The 26,542-nt window shown below is 27.3% G+C and overlaps 1 protein-coding gene and 1 long non-coding RNA gene across 2 annotated transcripts in view; one reads left to right on the top strand and one right to left on the bottom strand.

The window, feature by feature from the left end:
- The window catches only part of LOC136082006 (uncharacterized), a 108,029-nt gene extending 98,524 nt beyond the window's left edge, over nt 1-9,505 (bottom strand). Inside the window, exon 1 of the mRNA XM_065800536.1 lies at nt 9,442-9,505. The gene's annotated coding sequence lies outside the window, so the exon portion shown is untranslated. The remainder of the gene's footprint in view (nt 1-9,441) is intronic.
- A 2,340-nt stretch (nt 9,506-11,845) lies between these two features.
- LOC136082005 (uncharacterized) lies at nt 11,846-25,199 on the top strand. Its single transcript, XR_010639333.1, has 3 exons — nt 11,846-12,488; nt 18,021-18,132; nt 24,843-25,199. It is a non-coding gene; the product is annotated as an uncharacterized LOC136082005 (long non-coding RNA).
- The last annotated feature ends 1,343 nt before the right edge of the window (nt 25,200-26,542 follow it).

The raw sequence follows: 26,542 nt of genomic DNA, 5'->3' as shown, positions 1-26,542 counted from the left end.
AAAAAATTAAGCAATTATTCTATGAGTGGAAGGGCCCTAAAAAGAACAAGAGCCACCAGACCGAAATGACCTTGTCAGAAGAAAGCCAGAGTGAAATTGAAGATCAGGTTCTATTTCTAACTACAAGTAGTACAGTTACTCCACCACCAAAGAAACAAGGACACCAAATTGTACTATCACCACAACTGGCAGCAATGCTCAATCAAAACAGACTGAGCAACCAGGCTGCCGTATTCGAGACTTTAAGGGCTCTAGGACATGACGCTAAATCACTTGCTCTGAATAGATCAACCATCCGTCGCAATTGTCAAAAATGCAGACAGGAAGCCACCTCCAGAATAATTAAAGATTTCAAGCCCAACACGGTTCTTACAGTGCACTGGAATGGCAAACTGATGATTGATCTGACTGGAACGGAGAAGGTGGACAGGTTGCCGATTCTTGCCACAACAATGGGGTGTACAATGCTTTTGGATATTCCAAAAACTCCTGCAGGTACTATCAAATAAACATGTTTTTATATTTAATATAATGTATAATTTGCTAGCGATCTTTGCTTAGGAGATACTGGTCAACCAGAGGCACAAACAGTACACGATGCCTTATGAAATAGGGAGCTGGAAGAATTAGTCTGTGGTACATGTTTCGCACAGTGGCCACCCATTGATCAAGACAGTTATGAAGTTGCCTTTTCAGATGATGTCTCAGCTGAACTCTCTGATGTCAAAGATAAAAATATACTTTTCTGTGAACAGCAGCTGCAAGATCATCAGCCACAAGATGACTATCATGAAATGGTCAATCTGATGCTATTTTTTTTGGGAAACCATTTGAAAAGAAAAATTTCCGAGTACCTGGTCCAATGCATCAAGCTTGCTGGATGGCAAAAGCCATCTACAGCATTAAAATTTGGCTTTTTTAAAGTCAATTCAAGTTAATGTTGCAAGAGTATCTGGGTGTCCAACACATGAATATATTCCTGGCTAAAGTTTATATAAAGTTTTGGTTTTTGGCACCTCTGGTTTCCAAAGCAGCCAGGAACAATTTGAAATTACTTCATGACTACCCCAATCGAGAAATCAGAGCAGTGACATCACAAAAGCTTGCAGGACACCTTTGGTATCTATTGGATGATTCGATTTTTTTTCGCCTCTTCGATCCTGAGATGGATTTCAACACAAAGCACAAACTTTTTAAAGGATCCTCAGAAAAAGAAAGAGAAGAAGAATGCCCACAGTCGCATATTTGCAACTCTGGGCATGGCAAATACATTCCTAACTAAAGATATGGAAACATGGAACAGCCAAGATGACTTTAAGGTTGTAGAGACAATTGTGAAATCCCAAGCAGTAACCAATGACCATGCAAAAAAAGGGATTGCCCTGATCCGGGATGTAGCAAAGTTTGATTGATTCAAAAGCGAAGAGCAGCTGCAGTACACTCTTCAAGTTATTAAAGAAAACCGGGCAAACTTTCTTAATGCAAAGAAATCACTTCAAAATTAACTTATTCTAACGATGTCAACTATTCTAGACTTTTTTGATGGTTTCTATTATTAAAAAGTCTTTTAGATATAGTAGTTCGGATTGATATTTTAATCATTTGCTTTTTAAAGCTAAAACAAATGTGCCATTTTTGATTATAAATGCATTAAGTTCGTATAAGTAAAAATTTCAAGTTGCTTGAGCTACCCCTAAATATTTTTCAATTGAGCTTATTTTGTTCCTGTATTTTTTTTAATATATATTGGAACCAAATGAGGAGGTTAGACAACAACTTTTTAAAACTTAAAATTTTAAGGTCCTTAAAGAACACCCTAATATATATATATATATATATATATATATATATATATATATATATATATATATATATATATATATATATATATATATATATAAATATATATATATATATATATATATATATATAAATATATATAAAGCTTGAATATGGCATACAATGATTGCTTTTCACACCTTTGTGATTAATTTTTATTTAAAAAAAAAATATTTTCGCAATTTGTTTGCTTTTTTGTTGTATGATCTTTGCACTCTTGCGCGCATATTTTATTTAACATAAAGCGCTTTAGAATTTAAATTACTTTAAACTCTGAGTGGAAGCCAATATTGCTTTAAAGTTATATTTAATTTGATCATTTAATTTATTTTTTTTGTGATTCACCTCCTCAAGGCCGAGAAGGCCACTACAGATGAGGCGGCTACTTAATAGTGGTTTTAACCCTCTCTCAACTCTATAACTCTGAAACACGAACCTTGACTTGAATTTTTTTCTTTCGCGTTTAGATTTTTTTTGCGTTAATTTGAGCCCTGATATATATATATATATATATATATATATATATATATATATTAATATATATATATATACATATATATATATATATCAGGCCCCGATATATATATATATATATATATATATATATATATATATATATATATATATCTATAAAAAAAAAAATAATTTCTTAATCCTATCAGTCTATACCTGTGTATTATTTTTTGACTATATTTTTTCTTGTTTAATATTTTATTGATTGATTTTAAGAATATTTATGTGTAATGAATAAAACCTATTATGCAAGTTTATTTTATATATTTTTATCAGCATACTCATACAGCATACACTGACCAAATAAATTATTATTTTATTTATTTTATTTGCCGTATAATATTATTTAAAATAAGATTCATAATATTATACGGGCAGGACAAAATATATATATATATATATATATATATATATATATATATATATATATATATATATATATATATATATATATATACATATATAAATTAGTAAAAGCACTTATTTAATTTTTTATATATACACATATATAAATTAGTAAAAGCACTTATCTAATCGCACAAAATTTTTAACAGAAACACAATTAAGGTAAGCTCTAGCTGTACAAAAAATATTGAAAGAATTATAAAAGGCCATAGTTATGCATTGATTAATAAAAATGAATTTCTCAAAGAAAAAAATACTGAAAGTTGTAACTGCAAACAAAAAATTGACTGCCCTAAGAATGACAATTGCTTATCAAAAAATATTATTTACAAATGCATTGTTTCCTTGCAAAACAACCCTGATAAACAATATATTGGCTTAACGAAGGGCAAACGGAAAAAATATTATGCCAACTACAAACAATCTTTTAAACATAAAAAATATTCAAAAGAGACTATGCTATCAAAATTATTGGGTTACTGAAAGAAAAAAATATTAATTTTAAATTAAACTGTTCTATTCTAAAAACTGCGCCTGCCTATAATAACATTTCCAAAAAATGTATACTATGTTTACCAAAAAAATGTGAAATTATTATTCATTTTAGATCAAGAAAATTTACTGAATAAAAAATCTGAATTAACTTCCAAATGCAGACATGAAAATGAGTTTCTTTTAAAAAATTATAAAAACAAATGACCAGTCTAAAATTATATTAATTCTAAAGAATTCTTTTCATGATTTTTTTATTATCTAATGAAGTTGATGCAACTTCCTGGTTGCAAAATACTACAGATATTACATAATTATAACAATTCCTAACTTCCTGTGAAATAAATTTTCTATAATTTGAACTTTTTGATGTTTAGACATTCTTCCTGATGAACCCACTGATGGAGAAACAAGCTGTCAAAGAAAACTAAAGCCTTAAGCTGTTACTGAAGAAAAAATTGGCTGCTTGAACCAAGCAATCAAAATGTGAAGACTTTTTGTCAAGAAAAGAATAAAAAGTTGAGTTATCAACAAATAGAACATTTAGATATAAAATTTTCATGGAGATCATTATTGTAGAGAAGAAACAATACAGTAGCAAAAAATAGAACCTTGTGGTACCCTTAAAATTACTCAAAATGAAGAAGATTCAAGAATAATTTTTATACTACATTTAAAAAGAAATGATTTAATAATCTTAAATTAACTTTATTCAGCACTTTTAAATAGTTTAGAAAAATTTAAGAGAGTTCTAGAAAACACATTTTTAAGACTGGAAATCTTGTATAAAGCACTAACTGTAGAAGTGTTTAATTGAGAACTAATTTTAGCATTGGAAGCCAAAGTGATTTGGATGTTTAACAATGGGTTAATCTGTTTAACTAGTATAACAGGGAGAATAAGGCCATTAGATTCAAGAGTCAAGTTAGAAGAAAAGTTCTTTTTAAGTAACTCTGCCCTATTTAAGGGAGAATAGAAAAAGATCAGACCCATGAATTAGAGATTAAATGTTAGACTGACTTCAGTTAATGACAGTGTTGAAGACTTTCCAAAAGTCTCTAGAACCTAACATCTGAAATAAGATAAAAGGTTTAGTAAACTGAGAATAACAGAGCTTAACATCAGACAGGACCTTTTTACATTGGCCTCATCCAATAATAAAAAGACATTTGTTCTTAAGAGACATGTTCTTTTAAAAGAGATGAAAAAAATGATTACAGTTTAATAAAGCAACTGCCCAAGGTGGTGAAAAATGTAGAGTAGAATGAGGCCTAAAATTAAAGAGAAGAAATAAAAAAGTAGTAGAAGTAAAAAAACTTGAAGAGAGTGCCTTACATATTGTATGAATGAGCTTTAGTTAAGGAAAAAAAATATTCTAGATTGTTTATATAAAAGAAGCAACATAAAAGAGAAAGGCTAAAGCATTGTTTTAAATTTGCTGCATTTTAGACTCGCCATTTTAGTATAGGTCACCAACTTCTCATCCATTTACAGTAGAAAATTCATTCATTTACAGTAGATCTTCTTAATCTTCTCATCCATTTACAGTAGAAAATTTATTCATTTACAGTCGATCTTCTCAATCTTCTCATCCATTTATAGTACACATCCATTCACATCCGTACCAACTTCTCATTTATTTACAGTAGATCACTCATCCATTTACAGTAGAAAATTTTATTGCTATTTGAAATGATCTTTGTTTGAACTACTGTGTTTATGGTTTCTTAAATACTACTAATGAATTGTTAAACTATTTCATCAATATTTAGTTTCCTGAACTTATCATTTAAAAGATCCATTTAATAATCAAGCTCCTCCATTTGTACATATACAAACTTATAAAGGAAAAAAAAATGGAGGCAGCATTTCCAAATACTGAGATCATTCTTAGAAATTTCTTAAAAATATGTTTACTGATATTCATCTGCTCTGAAGAGAGGTCATTTTTTAAAAAATTTAAAAAAAAAAAAAAAGATTTGCAACTATCACAAAAAATATTATATAATTTTGCATTATTATGAAGTAAGGCTGACACAATGAAATCAATTGATTTTTTTTTTTTTTTTCACCATTTACAAATTACAATTTGAAGAAACAAATAAAAAAATCACTTTATTTATTTACTTTATTTATTAAGAGTTTATTATTATATTAGGTATTTCATTGTGAAAGCAAAGATTACTTTTACATACACCATTTATTAAAAATATATTGCTGTATAATCATTTATTGAAAAAATAATTGCTGTGCTTTAACTCGCGTTATAAAAAAAAGTTACGTTTTGTGCAAACTTTAGATGCAGCCTCAGAACATATTTATTTAAAATTTAAGTTTGAGTAAAAAAAAATGTTTAGGAAAGAAAACTGAAAAAACAAATGCAATAAAAATAAGCTAACTTTTTTTAAGAATAAATATTTCTTAAAAATTAATTTAAACATTGGTTAATATCTAGTGATATTTTTAGATAAACTTGGCGGTTAAGTTAAACCAAAGCATTACCATTAAATTCTAAAAATTATATATACTTTAAATCAAAATTAAATTATATATATATATATTTTTTTTATCAGAATAAAATCATATATTTTTCACTAAATTATTTTTAAATTAAATCATTTATTTTTTATCAGAATTAGATTGCTATTATGATCTTTGCTTTAAGCTATTTAGAGTATATTACTATTTATTATATATATTACTATGATATATATATTACTATTAAGAGTATTCCCAGCTGACACAAACATGCTAACAAGGCGCTAACAATTTAGATTTTAAAAAGAAGTGTTTGCATTTTTCAAAGCGTTTTTCAAGCAAAAAAATCTATTATTACAATTGAAAAAAACAAAATAAAAATAAAATATTATAATATAAAATAAAGATAAAATAAAAGTTAACTTTTTTTTATTATTAATTAATTTATTATTTTCAATAGAAAATAATAAATAAATTAAAACTTGAGCAAATTTTTTTTTCATTGTAATCAAGAGTTGTAAAAATATTCTTGTGCTCCAAGATGATAAATAAAAGTTTTTATTATATATTTCTTTTATGGTTTTTTTTAGATTTTAATAACTAGTTTGGTTTAATAACTTCGTAAACAAAACAAAAAAATTGTTGTTATCTATTAACAATTTTGTTTTCTGTTACTAAATTTTTCAATAAAATAATTATCTTAATAGAGATTAGGTTTTTGCAGTTTTTAATTTTATTTAAGTTTTTATCATTAGTAAATAGCGCTTATTTCTAATATAATTTCCATACAAATTTTCTAACAAACAGTTTTACATAATCGTCATTCAAAAGTTAATGTGGAAAGTAAAGTATGAGGAGAGTGAGTCGTGGGAAAAAAAAACGATGCATCTATAATTAGGATTTATGTAGTTGGTTAATCTACCAATTTTTATTTGAAAATGCAAATTTAGTCAAAAAATTTTATAAACATATACTTTTCTTTATATATTTTGTTTTGCTATTATGTATAAATAAATTGATTTCCAGTTAAAACATGTGGTGTATTTTTTCCTTTTTTTAATTCATTACTTATTTTAGAATAATCAGATGATGTGTTTGTTCAATATAGACAAACAGTTTAAAACTATTGAAAATTGTTATGTTTTGTTAATTTGTTAATAAATTTGTAAATGAAAAAAAACTTTAATTTTACAAAGCTATAAGACATTTTTTTGAAACTACAATCTGTAATGATTCGTATTTTATAATGACAAAACTCTATGCAAATATCTAACACAGGGTGTCTGCCAGATGAGGGAATTCAGAAATCTGTAAAAAAGTCAGGTAATAATCAGAGAAATTAGGTCAAATTTTGGAAAAATCAGGAAAAAATCAGGGAAAATAGCTTTTCATCTAACCAATGTAATTTAGGTAAGTTTTATACTGTACACGTAATAAATATTTTATTCAGCTAATAGTTTTATAAATATTTATCTTAATACATCAAATGCGGGTTGCATAACTGTTTACATTTTTGCTATTAAAGAAGTTTTTTGCCAAAAGAATTCAAGTCTGGTTTTTCTGAAGTTGATTTTTAGTAACTTTAAATTAGATCAGGGGAAAGCACGTAGTGGATCAGGGTAATCCACATTAAAATATTGGCAGACACCCTGTAACATCCAAACTTCAAGTTATGTAAATTATTAAATATTATATCAAATTTCACAGATTTACTATAACTTGAAAATTTTATTGCAGCAATACCTCCTTAATTTTGATTTATTGTATTTATTTTAGTCATTTTATAAAGTTTAATAAATAATTAATAAGTCTTTCGTTTATTAAACAGTGTTAAAAGATGATACTATAGCATGCCAAAGTGGTTGAAGTGCTTTCAGTCTTCTAAAATTCTCTTATTTGAATAAAAGAATTTTAGAAGACTAAAATTCTTTTCTTCAAATAGATTTTTTTTTACAAAAAAATCCTAAAAACAACTTGTGTATTTATAAAAAATGTTTAATCTTGATATCACTTTAAATATAATGAAAATATTATTAAAATCATTTTGCGTTTTTTATTATTAAATTAAATAGCCTGTTTACAGCTATTTAAAATCATTGTAAAAAATAGTTTATAACACTTCATGTCTTTTTTATTAACATCCTTTTTTCTTTTAAAAGCTTCGCAACTTGATTCTTGAAATTCTTCCTGTCAAGCGATTTAAATTCATTTGGCAATAAGTTGTATAACTTTATTGAATTGCAAAAGATAGAATTTTGTCCGCTTTTCTTTTTCTGGTTTTTTGAGTGATAATTACTTGTATTTCTTGTTGAATAATTGTGTGCTTAATTGTTGTTGTTTTTTTACAAAATCCTTGAAAGACATTTTCTGTAGTTGAATAATATTGTGTATACTTTGTGTAAATGTAAATACTTTCATTTAAATACTTTCTTTTGCAGATAGCCAGTTTAATATAGTGAACATATCATTACTATGTGTGAACCAGTTACATTTTAAGATTGTTCTCATAGCTTTGTTTTGTAACTTTTGAAGCATTTGAATATCATTTTCATTTGCATCAAAAAATTTTTCATATTCTATTCGAGATTACTTGTTAAAATAATTTTTAGGTAAAAGTTTATTATGTGTTAACAACAGTGGATCTTCATTTTGAGACTAGAGTTTGTGTATAAATCTTTACAATATTTAATCAAGTTTTTTGTTTCATAAGACATCATACACCTGATACTAATAAAACTTCAACCAAGTGTTAAATCTTTCTTTCTAATGATAAAACGTAAAAAATGCAATTAAAGAGGTTGCTAATGTATAGACTTTAATTGAAAAAAAAAATTTTTTGTGAGTTTTAAATCCATAGAAATTATTTACCTAGGTTACCCTAGTCTTTGAGTATATTAAGTAAATTAATTTATCGAGTAAAATAACTGAAGTAACTTAACTGGATGTTTTGATTTAATTTATAAGTAAATGTACTGTGATGTACTTTTATCCATTAAGTAAGTCAAACTAAATATAACCTAAAAATATTATTGACTTTTATGCAAATATTTAAAGTAATTTAAATTCAAAAGTGCTTTATGTTAAATAAAAATCTCGAAACAAGACAGCAAGTGACCATACTTCTATTCAAAAGATTAATTTAGTGTGACATACTTTATGACCCCTAATAGAAAAAACTATACCAAAAACATTTTCCTAAACCAAACCCTTGGTCAATATAGCGGCACTTACTTGTTGCAGCAGGTTATAACATAGTCAATGTAGCATCACTTCTTTGTAGCAGCAAGCTATAAAATAGGTAAAGTGGCAACACTCCACGCATGTTTTTAAAATATTATAAAACAATAAAAGCGCTATTAATTATAAAAACTTTCAATTCATAATCATTGGGGGTTTTCAAAAAACGATAAAACTTATTGTATTTCTGCATTATTTTAATTGTTTAAACTTTCAGATGACATTAAAATGTAGCTTAATTGTTGAAGTTGCTTAAATGTTGTTGAACAAGACTTAGTCAAAAGAGACTTTTATGATAAAAGTCTCTTTTGACTATGACATGAGAATATATATATATATATATATATATATATATATATATATATATATATATATATATATATATATATATATATATATATATATATATATATATATCAAAATAATCTTATTAATTTATTTTATATTATAAACTTATTGTTAAATAAAACAACTTACAGGAAATACTTTGCTTTCGACATAGATCAGCATCTTCCAGATATATTTTGAACTAAATATATACATATGTATAATATTATAATAGAAATACAGAAAAAAAACATTTCGACAGAAGAAAATTATTCAATAATTTACCCTTTTAATAACTTATACCTAAATTATTGTTAAATATTTACTTTTTAATATAACTACTGTTAAGTATTTCTCAAGTGTCAGCTTGATAAAAAAATTAATTTATCTGGCTAGCAAACTCAAACTATAAATACATTTAGTATATATATTATATATATATATATATATATATATATATATATATATATATATATATATATATATATATACATATATATATATATATATATATATATATATATATATATATATATATATATATATACATATATATATATATATATATATATATATATATATATATATATATATATATATATATATATATATATATATATTTGAATTGCTCTAATTTATTATTGCACTGTTCTTTAAGAACATTGAGCACTTTGTTTGTAAAATACACTAACATAATTTAAATTTTCATACATACATATATATATATATATATATATATATATATATATATATATATATATATATATATATATATATATATACATATTACATATATGTATATATGTGTGTGTTGGTGTTTGTTTGTGTGTGTGTGAGTGCGTGTGTTATAATATATACATAATATAGCACTACCAAAATAATGATCTTTGCATTAAATTAAGACTTTTAAATGTTGTATTTTTGCAAAAATTATGAATTTAATAATGAGATTATTTTTAAATCTCCACCAAATTTGGTAATTTTGTATGAAGTGTGATATAAAATATAAAATTTTTATATGAATTGCGATATAAAATATGATTTTATATTGGTGATTTTATGATTCAATTTATGATTTTATTTTCAATAATTCACCAAATTTGGTGGAGTATATGTTTATTACATACATTACATCTATAAAGTAAACTCATATTTGAGTTAATTTTATTTATTCAATAAGGTTAATATTCAATAGGTTAAGTTAAGAAAGTATTAGCTTCTACTCATTAAATATAGTGTATAACGAAAATGTAACGATATATTTATTACATTAATTTAAAGTTACTATTTAATATGGAAATTTATTAAAATCATAGTAAAAGTATAACTATAGTTTAATAAAATTTTACTAAAATTTTAAATTTTCTATTTTACACTTTTTTTTTAATATCTATTTTTTATTAATGATCTAATAACGATCGAAAAAATGTCGGGAAAAACATAGTGAATAAAGTTTCTGATCTGATTTTTTTTTTATTTCTTTTATTTAAGTTGGTTGCTGTGATTTTGTATATATTTAAAAAAAACCGAATGATCGGAAACCGAAAGGAAGCTGGTGCAAAATTCAAAAACGGTGGGAAAAGATTTTTTAATATTTCCGTGAAGACTCTAAGATTAACTATATGCTTTGCAAAATTTCTCTAGTTTGCAGAAAAACTGCACAAAAATGGGATCAGGGTAAAAACATCAGTTTTTGCCATGTTAAATAACCTCTCTCCGACAACATCTGTAAATATAAAGAGGTATAATAACATCTGTCCAACAACATCTGAAATTTCATTGATGTCTAATAACATCTGTCCAACAAAATCTAAAATTTTATTGGTGTCTAATAACATCTGTGCAAAAATTAAATGAATTTTAGAGATTTAGTTACATCTTTTAAATTATCAAAGTGTAATAACATCTATGCAACTACATCTATGCCACAGATGTAGTTGCACAGATGTTATTACACTTTGATAATTTAAAAGATGTAATTAAATCTGTAATATTCATTTAATTTTTGCACAGATGTTATTAGACACCACAGACTGTGGCTAATCTTATGTGGTGAATGAAATTAGAATCCACAGACTGTGGATTCTACAGATTTAGTTGCATCTTTTAGATTATCAAAGTGTAATTACATCGTTGCAACTACATCTTTGGATTTTACAGATGTATTTACATCTTTTAAATTATCAAAGTGTAATAACAACTGTGCAACTACATCTTTGGATTTTACAGATGTATTTGCATCTTTTTAATTATCAAAGTGTAATAACATCTGCGCAACTACATCTGTATATTTTAAGATGAAGTTGTTTTTATAATAAATTAACTAATGATTCATTATTTTAACCAGATATACTTACATATAGCCTATATATAACTAAATCTGGTTAAAATAATGAATTATTAGTTAATTTATTATAAAAGCAACTTCATCTTATATTATAGAATTTTTTTCAGATGTAATTACATCTGAAAAAAAAATTAACTAATAATGCATTAATTTAACCAGATGTAGTTACATATAAGATTTTTTTATGATATAATTATATCTGGGAAAAAATATTAACTAATAATGCATTATTTTAACCAGAAGTAGTAACACATAGAAATTTTTTCAGACGTAACTACATCTTGAAAAAATTCTTCCAGATGTTATTGGATTTAGAGAAAAATTACCAGATGTAGTTACATCTTTTTAAAGATATTGTTAGGGGTTGTTTAATTTTCGGATGATATTGGACAGATGTTATTGGAGTAAAAAAAAAATACAGATGAGCTTGGACAAAAGTGTACAAATAATCTTGGACTACTCTACAGATGTTGTTAGACGGGTGTAGTAATCTTTTACAAAAAAATGAATTCATAAAGTATTTGCATTATTTTTTTTTTATTACAGGAATTTTTAATAATATATAAATAACAAATTGCAAATAATTACTAAATTTTTTTTGTAAAGCATAAAATTTTATTTTACAAGCATGAAATATTTTAAAATTTACTTTTTATTTTATTTTATTTCAATTTTTAAAATAGATCAAAAAACCCATGGCAGATGACACAAGTTTCAAAGTGGAGATGCACAATCGTCAATTTCTAAAAAAAGTCCTCTATATCTAGAATTTTCAGGGAAAAAATGTACTACCACCTAAATGAATAAAAGTTTTACGTCTTTGTAGATGTTATAGTGTCGAGAAACAAAGGTAAAAATGGCAATTTATTTTTGTACTAGGATTGTTCTGATTTAACAAAATTTGTTGGACACATTTTGTGGTCAAAGTAATTTTCTTTAAATTTTAATTATCTTTAAATTAAGAATTAGTAATTTTTTCCTTAAACATCAGCTCTTTGGAATTCGCTTCCTTCATCTTGTTTTCCTGATTCATATAATTTGCAATCCTTTAAGTTGTTCCTTTAAATCGTTATCTTGCTCTACAATCTTCATCTTTTCTCTTTCAGTGACTTCCAACTTTAATTAGTGGCTGCTTGCAGCCTTGTTGGAAGCGAAGATGTTTAAAAAAAGGTAAAAATTTTGTAATTGTTCTTTAATAAAGTAGTCATCTTTTATTTGTAGTGTTCACTGCCATTTGTAATTTGTAAAACTTTTATCTAATTTATTTACTTAGTTCAATAAATATAAATCTATATTTATATTAATTTTCATTTATATAGGAACACCAGGTTTCAATCCAGCTAAGAAATTATTGTTTGTCCAACAAAAACAGGAATCAGAACTCTGTAACCAGTAACTTCAGCTATTTAATATTTTTCAGTGGAAGGATCCTCGCTGAAAACTCACAGAGAAAAAGAATGAAATTAAAAGGATTGAATAAGTTTAACTGGAGTCCCAGCAAAGAGAACTGGAATTTTAAGCAAGGAGACCTAGCAAACATTGATTTAGTGGTCTATTAAGTAACCTATGAGCAAAACTACAGTGGTCCTCTAAAAATGCCTATATTGGTCTGTTAAAATTTCGCTATAGAATGTTTGCTGGGGAGTTCCAGATGGAGAGTAATGACTTGTTTGAAATATCAGTTCCTCAACTAAATAACATGATAATGAGAGATCATAGAAAAACAGAAAAGGCAAAAATAAAAGGTTTAGATAAAGATCAAAGATTTAAAAGGAATATTACTATTACTGTACAGCAAGATAAAGAATTTCAATTCAAGACTCTGCGAAGAAAGAAATATATGAATGAGTTGAACAATTGAATGATAAAAAAACACAGATGCAGCTGGGAAAGTCATAACAAGCAGATGACTATGCAAATGTTTAATGTATCAAAGAGGTCAACATACAAGAAAGCACAGACGAAGTTTGGGATTGAAAAGCAAGTTTGAAGATGCTTTAGACACGTTTAAAAGTTCCAAATCATGCAAAGAATGTAATGATTCTGATATGTGTCCAAATCGAAATTAGTTTTAGAATTAACACCTAATGGACAAGTTGAAGCTACTTCTGCTGTTAGTGTTTGTTATAGAGTTGGTGTTAGACCCCAAGCTGTTTTGATTCCTGCTATCTTCAATAAAACTGGTATTTATCTGCATGAAATTAATTTATCAAGGTCTACTCTACACAGAAAAAGATATATAATTATTAAAAAACTTGGTAATTATTACTCACTAAAGTCAATAAGTATATTTGTTTTACATCTTTAATATTTTAAATATATAACTTAATTGCATTAGGTGAAACACAAAAATAAGACCTTGTTAGAGTTTTAAAAGAAAAGAAACTTGTAGTCTATTTTGATGGGAAATTTGTTGAATAGCTGGAAGATGAAAATGATCTGACTATGAGTTACCTATGAGAGATTTGTAATTAGTATAACAAGTCTAGATTCAAAATGTATAGATGATTTCTTTCTTAGCATTGTACAGGCAGAAAATTCATCTGGGTCAGAGCAGGGTCATTTTGTCCTCAATCTCTTAGAATACTATGATATTGTCAAAAATATATTGGGTGTTTGCTGTGACACAATTGCATCCAAAACTAGACAATTTGCTGGAGCTGTTACAATTCTATCAACTACCCTTAATACTAGTCTCGTCAGAGCATGCATTGTCACTATATTATTGAAGTACATATTAAACATTTGATGACTGAACTAACTGGTGCTAAGACAAAGTCACCAAGAAGAGAAATTTATGTGTGCTTACAGAAGACCAGGTCAAAGATTATTAATAAGATTGATACCTCATCAGATAATCTGGTTAGGTTGAACTGGATTTCTTTAGAGGTTGGATCACTTAAACACAATATAGTCAGGGCAGCATTAAAGTTTTTGGAGACTGCACTAAATAAAAATGTTTTCAAGAGAGGAGACTACAAACATCTTTGTCCACTTTATGTTTACTACCTTGGTTGACATGTTCCTACAGTAAAATTTCACCGGCAGGAACTTGCCACTAAGCAAGGTTTATGACAAACGCACTTTATTTGCTTGGATTAGAAATGACAAAGGACATCTTAAGTATCATGAACAAAAGTGAGAAGAGGATGGTTCAGAAAGCTTCTTTATTAATATTTCTGACATACTGTGTTTGGTTCTTCAATTAGTTACTAATTGAAGAACCAAACACAGTATTAATTGACGAACCAAGCACTAGTTAATTAATTATCAACTTTCATGGTTGTGTTTGCTATCTACTAGCAAACACAACCATGAAAGGTTGTCACTATCACTACTGAAAAGTATGCAGAATCACACCTGATTTTAGTCATGAAGATACTGTAAAAACTCTTAGAGTTTCTAATTGCTAAGGAGTTCATAATGGGCAAGCCTTATATGCCTGTAATCACACCCTCCCACCAAGCAAGCTTGTGTTGGTCCAATGTACCAAATAACATCGGCAAAATAACCGGATTGGGCCAATGCTTAATAAATGCAGGAGTGTTAAATTATATTTTTAAATAAAATATGCAGACACAAATGTACAAAACGGTTTTTTTATCCTACGCGATTTTGTCAACGAACTTTTAAGTAAATAAGTTTTAAATAAAGTTTTTAATAGTTATTTGAAAATTTCTTGTTATTTAAATAGTTATTTAAAGATTTCCTTTTTCAAATATAACAACAGTTAGACTTATTGCATTTTATTTAAATAACATTTATTACATAATAGTATATAAAATTAAATATATATTAAAAAAAAATTCTTTTTTTTTTTAAGTTTTTTTGGCAAATATTGATTTTTTCACACAAAATAACTCCGATATTTAGCAATATTTTCGCTAAATTTCTTGGCAAGGGGGGGGGAGGGGTACTGCTGTCTATATTTTTTTCCTAGAATAGCCCCTGATATATATAAAGCCTGAAATAAAAATATATATTTTAACATTCAAAAAATTATTTTAATGATTAGAGGAGGGAGTCATTTATTGTCAATAAAAAAAATGTGGATCAGGTTTGTTTTCATTAGCATTTATACTGCTTTTACTATAAGTTTGTTATTGTTATCTAAAAAAATTTTTAAATTTTTTTGAGATTTTTATCTAAATTTTTGAAAATTTCCGATTTCATAATTTGAAATAATTATAAGTAAAAATTCCAATACACATTAAGTAATAAAAAAAAAATTTTATTTTATATTTTTTTGCAAAAATCGCTAAAATATATAAATTTTTTTTTCATTTTTTATATGTTAAAAGTTCCATGAAATAGTATTTTAATTAAAATATTTTAACCTAAATAATTTTTAAAAGGATAACTTTATTTTTAAAATTCATTATAAAATTTTAATTTTTATATAAATTACATTAAATTTCAGGAATAAGGCCAAAAGATTTAAAAGTAATTCTGAGCAGGCTTGCTTCAATTAAAACGAAGCAGATCATGCATTTATAGATTTTGAATGCAATACTTAATGCAGTAATTCAACATAAAAATTATGATTTGAAAGCAAAACCTTTCTCTTACTTTTGTTTTTTGTCTTTGTTTGAAGGCAAAAACTTTTCTCTTGATTGCATACAAGAACTAACCGATTTTAGAAGAAATCAACACTTTCAAGTTATTGTGTGTCATTTGCATAGTTTTTATATTGTATTTTTATACTTTTTTTTAATGTTATCTTTATTGAATGTTGTGATGTTCTTCAAGATTAATTTAAATTAGATAAAATTTGAAAAATATATAATTTAATTAGCAATGAAACAGCATTTGAAATATTATATGTTTTTGGCTTTTAAATAGTTCAATTTCTATATCTATATTGTTCTGAAACTAGCAATGACTAGAAATAAGCAATTAACATCAAGGTTAATTATATTAAATGTAGCGAATAATGTTAATCAAGGTTAATCTTCCTCAAATTGGAAGAATGAACATTTTAGATACAACACAGGTTATTGAAAATGGTTTTCTCAAAAGGACTGATTTTTGCCGCTAAACTTTTCTGGTGTAAAAAGGTTGGAATCGATAACTAAAATATAACTTTTCTTATTGTCACTAAGTCATACACAATCATAATTCAACTTAACTTGGGATTTAACAACTGTGGGTATTATTTTGTTCATATAAAAAATATAATATAGTTCATAAGAAAATGACATCGAGCCAATGTTGTAATATGTTTGGATTTTGGTCGTGACGCGAGTTAACTAAGTTCCAACGATGTTCCAACGTTGGCATAACAGTGTTATTCTAACATTGTCTACCAAATGTTAGAACAACTTCGGAAAAACGTATCATCTAATGTCTTAAATGTTAACATTAAAACAACGTTGGTTGTTTAACATAAAACCAACATTAGTCTGATTAACGTTAGAACAACTTTGAAACAACGTTGCTTTATTTACATTTTTACTTTTGTCATCAAAGCAACGTCAGCATGCCAATGTAAACACAACTAAAAACAAAAAAAACTTGCGCATTTTAAAATGGTTGGAAAACCGTTATCAAAAAAAATGTTGTTTTTAATCTGGTTTTTAGGCATTATGATCTGTAATATTGTTTATTACATTATTTTTTTTATATTCTCTAGTCGAATTATATATATAGTTTTTAAACATTGTCTCGATAAATAAATTACAAAAACATTATTTGACTTTCAAATATTTTTAAAGTTTTTGTTGTTTTTGTTTATTTAACATTATATAGTAAAAATTTCTGACTTAGTATTACACTTAATATTTAATTTAAAAATAACTAATGAAATAATGGTTTTTAAATACCCATTATTAAACTATTTAATAGTTTAATTAAATGTCAATAAAAATACAGAACTCATTTTTTATGACATTCAATTCAGTTGTTTTATGTATTATCTGTTATTTTTAGTTTCTTGTAGAACTAATTCTAAACAAGAACTTACCTAACAAGCTTTCTTATAACTTGTGTAATGTGTTTCTTGTATAAATTTTTGTAGTAGTATTTGTTTATTCAAAGATTAGTTTTTTATTTTTTGTAACTTGTTATAAAAAGCAAAAAAAAAAAGATAATAGAATTTGTATTGTTATCACTTTTGTATTTTTCTTAAACATTAAAAAGTGCTTTTAGTGAATTTATTAGGCTTTGTAAAGATAATTTTTTTTTTAATTTTTTTTTTTTCATAAAAATACGTAGTTATATAATAAATAGTTATATAATATAGTTAAATTTAAATTTTTAATTTTTTTAAAGTAAAGTGATATAAATATATAAACAATTTAGAAGTAGCTTTTATTGGTTAAATTCTGAAAAAAATTATTTATTTTTTCTTTGGTACCCTATCATGAATTGCTATTATATCTAGTTGGTGTCATTTAAAGTGGCTTGAGCAAGACAAGATCTCCTTTGACACCATATCTTGAGGTTGAGTAAAAGGGAAAGTTTTGAGATGGCCAAAGAAAGGAACTGAAAAAAAAGTAAAGTGATTTTTAAATTAAATTTACTATTAAAAACTTTATGATATGCTATTCCTATGATATTATAACTGATACTGACTATTTGTATACATATTAGGTTATTTTTATTTATTTATTTTTTATTGATATTTACCCCCCCCCCCCCCATGGCTGAGAGGGTCTCTACAGTTGAGGATGCTTAATTATTGTTGCAACTAGGGGTGTGGAGTTGTAAAAAAAAGTACCAACTCCAACTGCAATTGTTGAAACTTTCAGAGTACAACTCCAACTCCGAATCCAAAGCAAAATTTGTGAAAAATTCTTTGAATTCTTAAAAGAATATTACGCGATAATATAAAAAATTATTTTTTTGCCAAATATATAGAAAATTCTTTGAAGGTTAAATGTTTTGTACATGCACGTGCAATACCTAAAAGTTTTACTATTGGAGTCGACTATTAGCCACTCCGACTCTGCTACAAATGTTGAATTTACGACTCTACGACTCTAACTCTACAGGCCTGGTTGCGACCCTCTCTCAACTATTTAACTCCAAAACACAATCCTTGACATACAAGGCTACTGAGCAGTGAAATAAGTTTACAGCATTACTACCAGGGATCTTTAAACTTCTTACTTTAAACAATCTTTAAACTTCTTACTTATGAAGCAAGCGCTTTGCCACATTACTACTACCACATATTTAGGTATTTTAAAGTAAATGCTTTGTACTGCATCTGGCAGTACAAAGCATTGACTCTAAAACATTAAATTAAATCTGACTTAAGGAATAGAAAACCATTTCCTACAGAAACAACAATAAAGTTATTTATTCCAACTATAAACTATAATTTTAAAATAATACGTTAAAAATATCATTTAAAATATTAGGTCAGTCCAAAAGTAAGTTTGCATAAAAAGTAAATTTGCAAAGTCAAATATGATACACATGCGTAGTGCAAATGCAAACAATATATATATTAGTTGAAAAACCAATCTTTTTTGCACATTTTAAATTAAAAATTCTAATTTTTTAATAACATTGTATATATATAATTCTTTTATAGAAAATGTCCATAGAAAAAATACATTTTAGACATTGCATGTTGTACAAATTTCGGCAGGGTAAAAATGCAACAAAAGTGACAGAAGTGATTTGTTCTGTTTACAGTGTTGATGCTCTAAATGTTCGCGTTTGCCAGAAGTGGTTTGCTAAGTTTCGCAGCGGAGATTTTGATCTTGAGGACAAAGAATGTTCATGAAGGCTGCAGGAACTGGAAACAGACAATTTAGAGGAATTGCTCGAAGAAGACCCACAGCAATTGACTCGAGAATTAGCAGAACAACTTAGGGTTGATCATTTGACTGTTTTAAGACGATTACATGACATGGAAAAGGTTCAAAAGGTCGGAAAATGGGTCCCGCATGACTTGACTGAAAACAACAAAATGCAACATTTGAGCACTTGTGTTTCTCATATGACTAAGTACAAAAAAAAGGACTTTTTGTGGAAAATTATAATGGGTGATGAAAAGTGAATTTATTGTGACAATCCTTCCAACAAAAAACAGTGGTTGAGTCCTAGTCAATTAGCATCTGCCTCACCTAAACCCGATATTCATCCAAAAAAGGTAATGCTTAGCATATGGTGGGATATGAAAGGTATAATATACTATGAACTACTGAAACTATTAATGCTGTACTTGAAGCAAACTATTAAAGCTGTACGCTCCTCGCCACAATTGAGACATTTAAATGAAAAAATCTTAGAAAAAAGGTTCGGACTGGGTCATGGAAACCATAAAGTCATATTGCTGCACGAAAATGCTTGACCCCATGTTGCTATGAGAACCAAGGAAACTGTTTTAGAACTAGGCTGGGAAGTCTTGCCGCATCCTGCATATTCACCAGACATGGCATTATCAGATTACCATTTGTTCTGATCAATGGAACATTTTTTACAGGATTAAATCATTCGAAGAAAATCAAGATTTACAAAATCAGCTAGATGCCTATTTCAAAGCAAAGCCCCAGTCTTTCAACAGAAATAGAATTCGTCAGTTGGTCACAAAATGGCAAAAGGTCATAGATAGCCAAGGAAATTATTTTGATGACGAATGACTGCTTAATTTTAACTATATTTAATAAATCATACTGAAAAAAAAATGAATTTACTTTTGCATCAACCTAATAATTTCCTCTCAGACTTTGAGTTTTTATTCAGTTTAGTTTTATTTTTATTATTTTAGAGTTTCAAATTATTAATTATTTTTATTTTCTCTTTAATTAATTATTATATATTTTTTTTTATGTTTAGTTTAGCTTAATTTTGTTCTGCAAATTTTTTAAATGTCTCAAATTTCAAAACATGCAATAAGCTCTAGTCAAGTTGTCTTTAGAAAATGTTTTATGCATGGGTAGACAAGGCGTCTGCCTACAATATTAAAAATAAAGACTACCAAGCGAGAGTGTGTGTATATATATATTTCACGGTTTGAAAATTTTGGGGCGAGTCATCAATGAAAACACCGAGAAAACCCTTTAAAGGGATGGTAGTACATACCCATAGGATATCATAACTAGTGATTTTAAAATCAACGATTACTGTCTGTGAGAGAAATTAGCATTTTGTTTCAATGCTGGCTAAGTTTTGAAACTATCTTTTAGTATTAAAAAGCTATTAATTCATCCAATTCTGAGTTTGTTTTCAAAAATGTGTATTTTTTAACAAAGCAATTGAAAAAGCAAGAACAACAGAGCAAATTTCTGTATAATTTCACCATTTGATTTTCCTAATATCATAATGGATTTAATCATATAGCTAAAACATCTGAATTCTAATAAATCACGTTTTCCACTTTTATATGTTTTGATTTTGACTTCTATGCATGTTTGCTGTTGTAGTCTACAATACAGTTAAGTAATTGCAGTCCATGTTCTGGGTGAAGTGCATGTCTCTTGAATTGTTGCCATTGAGGCTTAAAGTTTGCATGAAGAGCTTCAGTGGCTTGTTCACTGTATATTCCAAACTTTGATGACTCAGAGAAATGAACATGTGAAAGAACACAGTGTGGACCTTTGGAGTGATTGAGACTTTAGGAACAAGGTATGCAGCTTTGAAGTTCTCAATTTATTCTTGAAAATCATCATCCAGATGGGTTCCAAAACATGCAGTAACTAACTTATCAAATTGCCTGAATGCTTCAACATAGGGAAATGCTGCACTTACAGCTGCTGCTTCAACTTTTTGCTGAAGAATATCAATATTTTTCAACAGCCTTTGACAATAATATCCATGAAAATGTCCTCCATGAAAGGGTTGGAGGGGAATGTTTAAAATCTCTGGCCATTCTTTGACCACTGGCCAAACTTTGCTCAGACTCTTGAAAAGGTGGTTGACCACACCCATCAGTAGGTGAAGTTCCATTGGTGGTATTGCTTTTAGAATGAGTGTTTCATCTGAAATATTGAGCAAGGGTATATGGATGACATTTCCAAAACATTTAGCACCCTTTACATTACTTCCATCAGCAACAAAAAAGTGATAGAAAAGTGATCTTTGAGCAACATTCCTTGCTCTGCAAATTTCCTAGCAAAATATGGCTCAAAAATATGGCCTACAGAGTTAAGAGTTCAAGCAAGTTGTCTCATCTGGTTGTTATACAAATTAGAGTTAAGTTGAACTGTTATAAGGCTTTCAGTTGGAAGAGGATCCTTAAACAGTTGTGTTGTAGTAGCTTTACCTGAAATTTAAAACGGATTAATAGAATAAAATTTACTTAATGAAAAGCAATATGTTGGGCAAAAAGCATTGAAAAAACACATACCAAGTTTCAGTGGTAATTTAGGTCCCCCATTTGAATTGCTTAGTCGCACTGTGCCATTTAAAGATGCATCTGGGTTCCCAAAACAGAAGATGCAAGAATTTCTGCACTTTTTGCGTCTGTTTTTGCAAGTGCAATCATGCAATCAGGTTTGTACTTCTAGTTCTAGAGGTGCACTTAAGGGATAAGCCCGGTCCAATCACAGTGAGGCATTTTGTGCATCTTTTTTCAACATAAAATGATTTCTTTTGAGTAGTACTGCTGGACAAAGGAGATGAATTTTTGCCCTTTGACTTACCAATTTTGGCAAATAATACAGTCACATGCAGGAGAATTTCTTGCTGATGGCTTCACAGCAATTGAACTGAAATCATTCAATTTGGGAAATGGCTGTGATGTTTTTCCCTCATCAATTTTTTGCAGAATGAAATGACAATTTGTGCACATTCCATTTAGAAGATGATCATCATTAAAGTCTAATGGTTTTGGAAAGTGTTTTGCCAATCTGCTTATCAAGAAAGGTGTTATACTTCGATCACATTTTGTCATACAGAGAATGCAAACAGTGTTTCGACACTCAGCATGAGGTTTAGCAGAATTTGGCATTTTAAATGTATTTTTTTAGTTCCTCTAACACAATTTTATTAATTTTAGTTTGAATACTAGAATAAAAATGATGAACTTAAAAAAATGTAGCGGATTAACAAGAAATCAAAACAAAACTGATGTTCAACATTAGAGATGTGGTGGGTTCTAGTTTTGTAGAAGAAAAAGCAATTTTTTTTTAGAGTTGGAATTTTTAAGAATGTTTGTTATTAATTATTATATATTTACAATAAAATATCATCTGAATCTTCAAATGCTATGCTAGACAGTTGGACATCTTCTAGTCCTATGCTCGACAATCAGATAGATGTTTTCAAAGTTCTCTGGAAAAGCTACTAGCTGAAATCATGGATTAACTCCAAAAAAATTCTCCTCTTTTGCCAAAACACAAAAGTATTTAATTGAGTAGTAAAAAGTATTTGTGATGATATACTTTCATACTTGAGAATCCTGAAAAATGAAATTAAATCGAAAAAAAAGTGGTTAAAAACAGTCGTACCTAACCCAAAAGTTTTGAGTTTTATAAACGAACTTGGTTGTTTGAATGGACAGAGCATCAATATATCGAAAGACGTTTTTTTATATTTATTATAACTATTATAATATAATATATGTAATAAATATAATATAATATAATTTGTTTTTTTAGTATATATAATAACCATTACAAAATAGTATAATTTGTCATAATTAAATCTTATTTGTTATCATAAATATTATACAATATATAAAGTTTAATATATATAATAACTGTTATAATATAATATAATTTGTTTATATTTGTTATAACTATTACTACTATAATAATTGTTTCATCAACATATGAGGAATTCATCTGGAAAACGCGTTAAGTCCGAGTAAATTGAAAAAACTCGTTGAGTCCGAGTAAATTGAAAAAACGCGTTAAATCCGAGTAAATTGAATTTGAGAAAACGAGTCAAAACTGAGCTACTCATTGTTGTACATCAACAAAAATTGATATATTTTAGACTTATCACGTTTTCCATATAGTATATAAGATTAAATTAGGTTTTTTTTAATGTTTTGTAAGTGGCTAAAGTACTCAAAACTTGTGAGTTTTTTTATGTTGTGTTTGATGTGTATTATATTATAATTTTTAATCATTTAAAATACGAGTAGTTTCTTAATAGCTGAATTAGTTTTTTATAACAACATAAATTCTATTCTTTTTATTTTTTAATTTCTATTTTTTTAAATAACTTACTATTTGCTGAATTAATGGAGCTTTTCCGTTAATTTGAACGGAAAAAAGTGCTGTCTCTTTGCTGCCTGACTTTCTTTGTTAATTTGTGCGGAAAAAATGAAACACAGAAACCGTGAATTTTACGGAAAAAGTTCTGTATCTTTTTTAACCCTTTCGTGACGAGTGACCCGTATGGCGGTTCATAAAATTTGTTTCTAAATGACGAGTGACCCGCATGGCGGTGCATAAACAATTTTGAATATTTCAAATCATCTATAGCAATTGGGGAAAACTTTAAACTCATTTTTGAAATGTGAATAATATCTTAAGTTAATCCTTCAAACCGTTTGTTAACTGCATTTATGGATCGCTCAAAAATTAATTTTAAAAAATGACAAAAACAGATAAAAAGTATACTGTCATGAATGAGATCCTTGATATTTTTTTCAGTGATAGTGGTGAAGATTTATTTTGTTTGATCACCAAAATAAATGTATCATTTATTTAAATTAGAAAAGGGTATGTTTATGTATTTCTTCTTTATTTGTTAAAGGTTACATAGAGAAACTATATATTTTTGTTAATTTCAACATGATATATTTTGATCACGTTACTAAGATAATAAATTTTTTTTTTTAGTTTTTTAATTTCCTGAAAGCCAATTCTTTGACAAAAAAAACAAGGTCTTATTTTTAAAATTCTAACTAGTAATTTTTATTTTATACTCTTTTAATTGATCATGATCCTAGATCGTTATTTTACGCGCAGTCATATAGCTGTTTTTAAGTCAGTCGCGAAAGGGTTAACAAACTTTTTCCGTTGATTTTTGCGGAAAATAGAAACAACGGAAACCGTTAATTTTTGTGGAGAAAGTGCTGTCACTTTGCTGCCGAACATTCTCCGTTGAATCTACGACGAATTTTTCATCAGTGCAGAGCTTTTAAGAGATTTATAATTAGGTTTGTTTTTTTCCTAAACTCGCTGTCATCAGTGTCGATTCGGGGGGTTTGAGACCTACCTTAGCGTAATAAGTTTTGAAATTTTTTAACCTTGCTTATAATTTATAGCAAAACAATAAAATTTTCTCATTTTTATAGATATATTATATACGATTGCTCTATATACTGCCTGCAAATTCAACAAATGTAAAGACGTTTACACTAACCGACGTTTATTCATAACGCTATACAAATGGCAGCACTAAGAAGATCTTGGATCATTAAAAACTATAGACGCGGCCTTTGCTATGAAACGCTAAAAGTTAAGCCAAAAGAATTTCCGTCAGTTTGCTGCAACAACAAAAAACTTATACCTCAAGTTTGGTTTTAGATTTTATGAATAATTTTATATTATATTACTTTTGATAAATTTTATTTTTTGATTAATTTTATATTAATTTAATGTTGCATACAATTGCAAAAAATTATTATTAAAACTTTTACTGATATATCATTTCACGGATAAGAATTTGTATTTATTACAATAGTAATGAATAAATAGTTTTAAAATAACAGTAATTACTACATTTAATCTTTATTAGAATAAATCCCATAAAAATATCTTTACAAATCGATGGCTCCGCGCAAAATTGGACTATATGCTATCTCCGCCTACAACAATATTGAATATATATCTGCTATCTTCGCCTTTAACAATACTAATATCTGCTATCTCTGCGTACAACAATAGTGAATTTATATCTGCTATCTCCGTCTAAAACAATATAACTACAAGAAAATTGAGCTATCTGCAATTTCCGCGTAAAACAAAATTAGACTATTAGCTTTTTCCGCCAGCTTTATTTTTAAACTTTCTGCATACTCCTTCCCGCTTGATAATACTCGTCAGTAATGATATACTATCGACTGAAGGTACTACCCAAGGCGACAACCTTGCAATGTCTTTTTACGCACTTGGACTAAACCAATTAATAAACATTTCAAAAAGAAAAACTAGAACTTGTAAAACAGATATGGTACACTGACGTTGCATTATGTGCTGGCAAACTTTCATCACTAAAAACATGGTGGAACACCATTGTTTCTGAAGGGGCGAAATATGGTTATTTTGTTAAAGAATCAAATTCATGTTGTTTTTTTTAAGAATATAGCCAAACTTAACGAAACTAAAGTTATATTTAAAACATCTGAAATCAATTTTACAACTGAAGAGAAAAGACATCTGGGTGGTGAATGGCTGCTTTAGGAAGTATGACATCTCTAATTATAACTGCTACTTATTTTTTGGTTACTCATAAAGCTTTATCTAATTCATAGCATATTAGCATTATTTAGGCTCTTTCGCTTCTCGGTAATAAGACCGTAAGGATTTCTGGGAGCACCTTAATAATTACATAAAAAAAGAAAAACAATCATACCTAATCACAATCGGTTATATATTTCATTCAATCAAACAATCGGTTATATATTTCATAACAAATCAAACAATCTGTTATATATTTCATTATTTTTTTTTTGTTTAGTCGATGCTTTTGATTTTCTTTCATACAGGGCCACCTCAAGCTGGCTCGTGGCCCTAGGACAAAATTATGTTGTGAAGCTCCAAAATAGAAATAAAAATTACATTGTAAATATGATTGTAAAGACTTTGATGTATATCAAGTATTTAAGGCAGTCCCTAAACTATTGGGGCCGTTCTCTTATATTGCTTTGCCCCATTAACATTTTAAATGATATGATGTTAAACATAAAAAGCTAAAATAAATTACTTTAATATTTTTTATGACAATTAATTTCAAAACAATAAATTATTAGTATATTTTATTAAATAATTATTA

The sequence above is a fragment of the Hydra vulgaris genome, chromosome 06 (genome assembly GCF_038396675.1).
Source record: "Hydra vulgaris chromosome 06, alternate assembly HydraT2T_AEP".
NCBI classification, from domain to species: domain Eukaryota; kingdom Metazoa; phylum Cnidaria; class Hydrozoa; order Anthoathecata; family Hydridae; genus Hydra; species Hydra vulgaris.
The sequence above is the reverse complement of the archived record's forward strand: the minus strand, read 5'-3'. Positions and strand labels throughout refer to the sequence as shown.